Raw genomic sequence first — 9,903 nt, 5'->3', positions numbered from 1 at the left:
CTGGGCTTCTAACTGTGCTTGTCAGCATAGTCCTTAGCGCCACTGTGCTTTAGTATTAGCGTTGAAAATATAAAAGTTTGTCTCGGGAATGCCCTCAATAAATTTTTGAAAAATTTGATAAACATTATTATTGTTGAAAAAGTAAAAATTTGTCTTGGGAATTAAAAAACATGAGAAATCTTATTATTATTGAAAAAATAAAAACTATCTCAGGAATGGGCTCAATAATGTTTTATAAGCATATAAGCAAGTCTGGGCTTCTAACTGTGCTTGTCAGCACAGTCCTTAGCGACCTCGCGCTTTAGTATTATCATTGAATATATAAAAGTTTGTGTTGGTAATGCTCTTAATAAATTTTTGAAAAATTTGAGAAACATTATTATTATTGAAAAAGTAAAAATTTGTCTTGGGAATTCAAAAACATGAGAAACCTTATTATTATTTAAAAAATAAAAACAGTCTTGGGAATGGGCTCAATAAAGTTTTTAAATTTTTGAAAAATTTGAGAAACATTATTATTATTGAAAAAGGAAAACTTTGTGTTGGGAATTCAAAAACATGAGAAACCTTATTATTATTGAAGAAATAAAAACTGTCTTGGGAATGGGCTCAATAAAGTTTTATAAGCACATTAGCAAGTCTTGGCTTTTAACTGTGGTTGTCAGCATAGTCTTTAGCGCCACTGTGCTTTAGTATTAGCATTGAAAATATAAAAGTTTGTCTTGGGAATGCGCTCAATAAATTTTTGAAAAATTTGAGAAACATTATTATTATTGAAAAAGGAAAACTTTGTGTTGGGAATTCAAAAACATGAGAAACGTTATTATTATTGAAGAAATAAAAACTGTCTTGGAATGGGCTCAATAAAGTTTTATAAGCACATTAGCAAGTCTGGGCTTCTAACTGTGGTTGTCAGCATAGTCCTTAGCGCCACTGTGCTTTAGTATTAGCATTGAAAATATAAAAGTTTGTCTTGGGAATGCGCTCAATAAATTTTTGAAAAGTTTGATAAACATTATTATTATTGAAAAAGTAAAAATTTGTCTTGGGAATTCAAAAACATGAGAAATCTTATTATTATTGAAAAAATAAAAACTTTCTTGGGAATGGGCTCAATAAAGTTTTATAAGCACATTAGCAAGTCTCCCCTTCTAACTGTGCTTGTCAGCATAGTCCTTAGCGCCACTGTGCTTTACTATTAGCATTGAAAATATAAAAGTTTGTCTTGGGAATGCGCTCAATAAATTTTTGAAAAATTTGATAAACATTATTATTATTGAAAAAGTAAAAATTTGTCTTGGGAATTAAAAAACATGAGAAATCTTATTATTATTGAAAAAATAAAAACTATCTCAGGAATGGTCTCAATAATGTTTTATAAGCATATAAGCAAGTCTGGGCTTCTAACTGTGCTTGTCAGCACAGTCCTTAGCGACCCCGTGCTTTAGTATTATCAATGAAAATATAAAAGTTTGTGTTGGGAATGCGCTCAATAAATTTTTAAAAAATTTGAGAAACATTATTATTATTGAAAAACTAAAAATTTGTCCTGGGAATTCAAAAACATGAGAAACCTTATTATTATTTAAAAAATAAAAACAGTCTTGGGAATGGGCTCAATAAAGTTTTCAAATTTTTGAAAAATTTGTGAAACATTATTATTATTGAAAAAGTAAAAGTTTGTGTGGGCAATTCGAAAACATGAGAAACCTTATTATTATTCAAAAATAAAAACTGTCTTAGGAATAGGCTCAATAAAGTTTTATAAGCACATAAGCATGTCTAGGCTTCTAACTGTGCTTGTCAGCACAGTCCTTAGCGCCCTTTTGGTTTAGTATTAGCATTGAAAATATAAAAGTTTGTCTTGGTTATACGCTTAATAAATTTTTGAAAAATTTGAGAAACATTATTATTATTGAAAAAGTAAAAATTTGTCTTGGGAATTCAAAAAATTAAGAAACCTTATTATTATTGGAAAAATAAATACTGTCTTAGGAATGGGCTCAATAAAGTTTTATAAGCACATAAGCACGTCTTGGCTTCTAACCGTGCTTGTTAGCACAGTCCTTAGCGCCCTCGTGCTTTAGTATTAGCATTGAAAATATAAAAAGTTTGTCTTTGGAATGCGCTTAATAAAGTTTTATAAGCCTGTCCTGCCTATAAAAGGATGAAGTTGCATGATTTCTTTCACCAACAATAAAGTTTTATAAGCCTCTCTTGCTTGTAAGCTTCTCTAGGTTATAAAAGGTCAGCTTTCTACTTCCTAATTTTTTAAAAATTTTAGTAAATAAGATTTGTTGCATTCGAACATGTTAATTTGACACTGTCTGTTTAAATATATCATACTGATTTTTCTTATCCTTTTATCAACATTATGATGTTTATAATTCTTTCGTAATAGGTGAAAAAAATGGAAGATGTGGGACATGTTACTGTGACTATACAATACAAGTTAATACTTAATGAGCTCTTCCAAAAATAGCGTTTGCCAGCAGCAACCTTTGAATGCGAGAAGTATGGTCCAGATCACAAGCCATGCTTTCGAGCAAAAGTGATAATTGAAGATAGTTGTGGAATTCATGACCAGTATGGAATTGAATCATATACAAAAAAGACAGCTGAAAATGAAGCAGATTTATCTGCTATAAAGCATTTTAGAAATATCTATAATGGTATTATTAAAGATGTGAATGAAAGTGAACTAGAAGAGCTAAGATATGCTAATAAAATATTATCGGAATGCCTTGATATGGTTACCAACGAGTTGGAAGATTTGAAAGGCAGAATGGAATTGAATAAAGCAAAAGACTCTTAGCAAGATTTTATCTTATTATCCAAATTATATGAAAAGTGCTACTTTTTATTTATTTTTTAAACATCTAAATATAAAAATTAAAAATAAAAAATATTTGGAGATCCATCAGATAGTGGGATATTGTATTCCAAAAACTAATTAATTAATTAATATATATTACTTTTAGAATTCACACCTTTTCATTCCTTACGTGTATATATATATATATATATGTCTTTATTATTATTATTTTTTTATTTAGAGTAAATAAAAATAATGTAAACTAATATTATTAAAAGTAGTTTGTGAATTTAAAGAAAATTATATTTTCATCATTATAAAAAAATTAATATTTATAATATATTTTGATAATATACACATCATTTGATTTTATTAAAAAATTATAACTACAACTAATTAATTTTTAGAGTTTTTTATATCTAAGAAAGGAACCTAGGAACAAATAATAATAATAATAATAATAATAATAATAATAATAATAATAATAATAATAATAATAATAATGATGTTTTCCCTCCCCAGCCTTCTCTAAAATTTCTTATGATTTAAAGGGCATTTTAAGCACACTCTCAAACACGATCTCATCGACTTCCCCATTTGCCACCGAGAAGCCTCTAGTTTGCTGTTGAGAAGGTTGCGCGTCTCCAAGTTCACTGAGTTTGCCCGTCCGAGTTCTCCAGTTTGCCGCTGAGAAGGTTGCGCATCTCCGAGTTCACTAAGTTTGCTCGTCCGAGTTCTCCAGTTTGCCGCCGAGAAGATTGTGCGTCTCCGAGTTCACTGAGTTTGCCCGGTTTACTACGAACCCTGGACTTTCTGAAGGCCCTCATCGTGTCTGGTAATTGTTTTCAAAGTTGTGAATTAAATTGTTCATATGTTCTATTTTTAAGTGTTTGGGCTAGATTTGAAATCTCATAATGATAATAGATGAACAATGAGATGAATTTCCAGACTATCTCTGTTAGATTTAAAGAAAGAAATAGCATAGTAATTTGGAATAAGTTATTCTTGTCTTAATCTGAAAATAAGATGTTTAATCTTTGCCTTATTCCCTATTTGAACACTAAACATTGAACAGTTCAATTAATTTATTCCTGGCAAGAGGCTTAATCTTTGTGTAATTCCTACCAAACACTACTATTATCCCATTTCTGAAACAAGGGCCACACACATTGAACTATCTTTTCTTTTTGTATTAAGAGTCAAAATGTTTTGTATTAGCTAACACAACATTTTCATTGTTATTAGTAAAATTTTGGAATAAGAGCTAAATTAGAGCAGCTTCAATTTTAATCTCAATCTATACTTGATATAAAGATTGAATTTTTATATACCTTAGCAACAGCCTTGGGAGGGTATTCATTGTTTAGCTTTGGATCAACACATCGTTTAACTTTGTTTTCACTTAACCTTGGAGTGGCCTACAGATTAGTTATTCAATTTCAATCAAGAGATTTGATAAGAATTATAGAAGGAATAAGAGCTAAAGGGAGTAAAAGAACTCACCCAAGTTACAAGACTTTGTTGTCCATTTGGCATTGTGTGATCTACTAGTTTTCTTCCTGTCAAAAACTCCAGAAGAACAACATCAAAACTATGCACATCACTTTTCTGAGTTAATTATCCAATCATTGCATACCTGAAAATAATTAGATGGTTGATAAGTGAAAAGCGATATTTATTTTTACATTCTGATGGAAGTTCGGAAGTTTAATAGTTGAAAAATATTACTTTGGTGCATGGTAGCCGAAAGTCCCTAAAACACGGGTTGAATGTAGGCGGGCAACAGTGTATGGTGACTGGTTGGTTAGATTAAAATCGACAATTTTGGGAGCATAATCTTCGAACAAAAGTACATTACTTGATCTTAAATCCTTGTGACCTCTTGTTGCACCATATACAATTTTCACACTCTGATTCCAAGTCAGAACTACACGAGGCTCAACATTCTGCACTTCCTTCCTACCTAATCAACAATGTCGTATTATGTATTAGGTTTAAGGATGAAGTACTAAATAGAATTAGCATATGTTTGAAAATTAATATAAATACCATGTAGTATGAATAATATAGCTAGACTACTATATATCAAGTCCTCAACATCAAAAAAGTTGTTTTTGGTCTTTCAGTTGAAGTTTTCGAATTCTGTAAGTTGTTTTGGTCTTTAATTACTGATTTTTTTATTGAAATATCATAGGTGATTGTCTAGTCGATGATATGCCTGAGGAGGCTTTTCAGGCATCAAAAGATGTGGCTGAAAGTAAGTTGATTTTTTCAGGACAACCATTTAATTGATATTTTTTTAATGACCAAGTAGGTGATCTTCTGGTATATTTGTGTGGAGATCATGCACCGCTCTCCAAGAAAAAGAAAACATGAAGTAGTTGATGAGAAAAATATTATGAGTTCGGGCAATGTTCGAGCCTTGAAGATCCCATCAAAACTCCAACAATCCTTACGCAAGATAATGTTGTTGTGGATCTTCATTATACAAGAAGAAAAAAAAATTTTAAAGCACGAAAAGGTAAAAATATAACTTACATTTTTAGTTAAGTGTAAGCTCATAAATTTTTACCTCACATAATTATTTTCATTAATTTATGGCAGCATGAGAAAGCTTGAGGATGGCTTATATGGAGAGTTTGGAGGCTTCTCCCTCTGATAAGGTTTGTGAATTCCACCAATACATTGTTTTTGTTTAATGTTCGTCATTAATTATTTGCTTTTTTAAAATGTCCCATATAATTCTTTGTTTGCAACTAAAAAAAGCATGTGGTTGAATGAAGGGTTATGTGGATATGTGATGTTCTTCAAGATGTTACTCCTTGCATTATGTATAAACATTGCTATATAAACATGAAAGTTTGATATCTTGTTTATAAACATTATGTATAAACATTGTTGTATAAACATGAAAGTTTGATATCTTGTGTATAAACATTTTGAATTATGTTCATATGATTTATGTATGACCTGATGATCTGAAAGGTTCTGCTCTGATAGCATTGCTGTCATCTAATTCGATTGTATTTGAAACTGAATCCCATCTATTTTGTTCATACTGGTTTGGAGGAGAATGAAGATGCCAAGTATTCCACCCCACCTCATCACAATGATCTGTTGCCACCTCCTAATCTGCAGATTTTGTGTTCAATAGAAGAATATACCCTGACACGTCCGAATATGCGTGTGTGTACCACAAGTGTACGGGTGTCGACGTAATAAAATACCCGGTGAGTCGGGTAGTTGAATGCACATGAACTAGGGCTACTAGTAGTAACTTCTTCTCTGCTTTCTAGCCTAATGATATATGGAAAGGTGTGGTGATCTAATGTGTGAAGAAATGAATACCAGAGACGAATATGCAAGGGTGAAATGGAGGGAGTGTCTCAATCAATAAAGATGAGCTGCCCGGGCAATGCTACCCCTAGGATCTAACATGAAGTTCAAGATTTGCTAAATGCTTCTAAGCCGAGTCTAATGAGTCGAGGTAATACAAGAACAACCGGAACTTGCCTCCAAGCCACCGGTACTAGTCCCCTGCAAGGTCAAGGTGGAGAAATCGACCGATCTCAACACCTCACACCCCATATTACCGCAATACGCTCTCGGGACACCTAAGAGTGAAATCGATTCCTAAAGATAGATCCAACCGTAATTCCTGGTGAAGGATCCCTAACCCCCTACGAGATCCCGGTGGAGAAATCTCTCAATCTCAGGCCTCACAGCAAATATGGTTGCATAGAGTCTAGGGAATACGGTGATAGGAAATACTCAATCGGAAGGGAAAGGGGACGCTCCACTATCTCATGACTCACCCTCTCAACCCTCTTTATCTTTGAAGTTCTAACTCTAATGGAGACCTCTCTCTCATCAAAGTAACAAATCATGCATATACAATCAACCACAAGGATCAATAAAACATGCAAGCAATGGGTACACAAGATTAAAACTCAAATCAACTCGGATTAAGTAGAAACATAAAGCAAATCAATACAAAAGAATAGATCCTTGGGTTCACATGCCCAAGTACATACTAGGGTTTAGCTCTCCATGGGGCAAGTTACAAGACAATGATTAATACAATGAAAAGCAACAAAAACCATAGAGAAAACCCTTTGAATTCGTGATGATTGATTGGCCTTGGTTGGTGGTTCAACGTCTTGAAGGATTCCTCTCTGAACCTAGGTCACCGGTGGCTTCCCAAGTGCTATGACGGCGAAGGAAACTATCAAAGTTGGTGAAGAACACCCTTCAAATCGGCAAAGACCTCCTCTCCAAACCCTAGTCATCTCACTCCTCAAGAGCCGCACAAAAGATGATAAAGAATAGGGCAAAACGGCTATTTATACCCCTTAGACTGCGTCTGTCACGTGCCCCCACGTGCCCATATGGATTTTCAACGCGCCCAGGTGGGCTGTAGGAATTTCCATAGTACTCTCCATAATCGAGGTCCAAACACTCTTCTCTTGAGGCCACATGGCCGGGCACACGTCCATGTGGTAGACTATAAGATTTTTCTTCATCGACGTATATTTGAGAGTTCTTGCAATCTTCACAAAGAGAAGGAACATGAAGATGTAGCTGCCTTTGTGGCCTTCCAACTAGTGAATTGACTTGAATCTTCTTGGAAGTTGGCACACATCTCCACGTTCATGAAATCCTCTCATGTCTTAGTCCTTGAATTGAACAAGAACTCACAACAATGTGTCTTTGTAGCCTATCTTTGCTTCCTTTTTACTCTTCAAGGCATTCGCAACCTATATGCATAAAAGAACACCAAATACACAATATGAGACATAAACCGTGGTTAAAATGATGCTCAATGCATGTAAAACATATATAGAAATATGTCTACTCAAGCACTTATCATACCCACTTGTTATTCTTTATGCTGTTATTGTATGTTGTGGTTTCCGTCAGTGAAGATACCCAAGAAATATACTGAAACTAATTCTGTGGTCTATTAGAATGGCTCCCAACAACTGAAACTCTCTTGAATTTGTGTCCTCGAACTCAAGCCATCTGGATTGATGTTAGTAATTTGTCTAGGAAAACAGTTTCGTTTCCTGATGGTTTTGCTTTTGGGACATGGATTGAGGCTGATTTTAATGTATATTCTAGTTTTGTTAACTTGATTCTATTGTTAGGTTGCTACCCTATTGTAATCAATTCGGAGTTAGATGCTGAAATTAAAGGGTTGGCTTTGGCCATTCAGGTTGCATCTTGGTATGGGCTTCAATTCAAGCAGATCTTAATTAGCAGCCCGGCTCTTCATTCTACTCTGCTGGATGATGGGATGACTAATTGGAGAGCTGCTGCTGCCTTCTAAGAGATGCTGCTACTGCTGCCTTCCATGATCTGTTGCTCCTGCCTTCCAAGAGGTGATGCTGCCTGGTCCACACTGTCCCAAAAACTTGGAAGCAATGTGCTGTTAAACTTGCATGCCATAGTATATCAACTACTTCACTTTCTCTATTTCATCAAGGGAGAGATTTACCCAAATGGTTAATGAAGATCTTTCATTCTAATGGTTTCAGTTTGCTGTAATCTGTGCTTTATTGGGTTTAGTTATAGTGTTTTTGTTTTTGTGACTTCTTTGTATTGTCTTTTTGTTCTTAATAAAAATAGCTATTTTATGAAACAAAATAGTCCATCTTTGTGAGCTTGGAATGAGAAATGGAAAATTTATAAAAAAAAAGATTATTTCATTAAGAAAATAGATACTTTGATAATGACAAAGAAATAATATATAATTTATGCAATTTGGTACATGAACATCTCGTGTGCATTTCCTCCAAAACATAAGTTCATGCAAATCAAGAATTGTCAAACCGCATATCAAGAACCCGACACAATTATACCCTTCATTCATTACTCGATAGTTTATAGAATAAAAAGAACTCGATCATATCATTAAGAAATCAGATCCCTACATAATGATAAAGAAATTAAATAGTACATGATTTTTGCAATTTGGTATATGAACGAGTTAGTTGTGCATTTCCGTGAAACATAAATCATGTCAGTCAAGAACTATTAACTACAACACAATTATACAGTCATTCATTCATTCATTTATTACTGTTATGATCACATGAGTTACAAGCTATGAAAATTTTGGCATTACAAGATTGTTCTGTTCTTTATCTCATTAAGCTTGTACAACTTTTTCTTGGGCCATAACAGGAAGTGGAGGAGCAGGAGCAGGAGGGCAATTAAGAGAAGCAGCGGCAAGGATATCACAATCAGATAGCCCATGTTCTTCCCTTAATCCTAGTTAAACACTAATCAACAAGTTAGAAAAGAAAGCTATAGAAATTGAAATAAATCTCTTCAATCCATACAAAATTCAGAGAAGAAGAAAGGGGAGGAACATATCTCTAAAGAAGAAGGAACTTGGTTTAAGATGTCTCTGAAATTGATGATGTAGTGATGTAAGGTATGATGAAGAAAATAGAGCAAGAGTCCAAATCAGCTTACCTGGAAATTTCAAAGCAAACCATATACTGGCACCACTTGGCAACTAATATGTTGTACTTAATACTTAATTAATTTTACTAAATGAAGGCAATGAAGGATTAGGAATTTTAATCCTGTTGATTAGAGATAATAAGTGAGTATAGATGATAAATATAGTGCATAATCAATCATAGATATTTAAATCATATGAGACGCAAATCAAAACATATGAACTACCTCAATTCAACCCAAAAACTCAAGCTGATAAAGGAAAGATAAACAAAGCAAAGTAATCAGGCTCAAATATGATAATAAATGCAAATCAAACATGTAACTAAACATATTCTGTAGAAAAAAGTGTGAAAGAAGTAGAGATATATAAGACGGCGAATATGTTCTTCAATGGCTAATATGAGTCTATGTTTCTCAAGCAAACTTGCTTTGTTTGGATTTAGCCTTGGTCTAGTCCAGTTTTAACAATGATATTGGAGCCAGTCCAGTTGCAAACCCAATGCTCTATATTTGTGAGCTTGTGGGGTGCCAATTATGGTCTTATCTAAAAAAAAAATTCAACCATGTATGTACTTTTTCTTGGTCCTTTAGACAGTGTGTGGAATGAGAGGAAATTA

The 9,903-nt window shown here is 33.5% G+C and overlaps 1 pseudogene; it reads right to left on the bottom strand.

The window, feature by feature from the left end:
- Positions 1-3,952: 3,952 nt before the first annotated feature.
- LOC120251867 lies at positions 3,953-8,263 on the bottom strand (annotated as a pseudogene).
- Positions 8,264-9,903: the final 1,640 nt, after the last annotated feature.

Source organism: Dioscorea cayenensis, chromosome 20, assembly GCF_009730915.1.
Source record: "Dioscorea cayenensis subsp. rotundata cultivar TDr96_F1 chromosome 20, TDr96_F1_v2_PseudoChromosome.rev07_lg8_w22 25.fasta, whole genome shotgun sequence".
Lineage (NCBI taxonomy): Eukaryota > Viridiplantae > Streptophyta > Magnoliopsida > Dioscoreales > Dioscoreaceae > Dioscorea > Dioscorea cayenensis.
The sequence above is the reverse complement of the archived record's forward strand: the minus strand, read 5'-3'. Positions and strand labels throughout refer to the sequence as shown.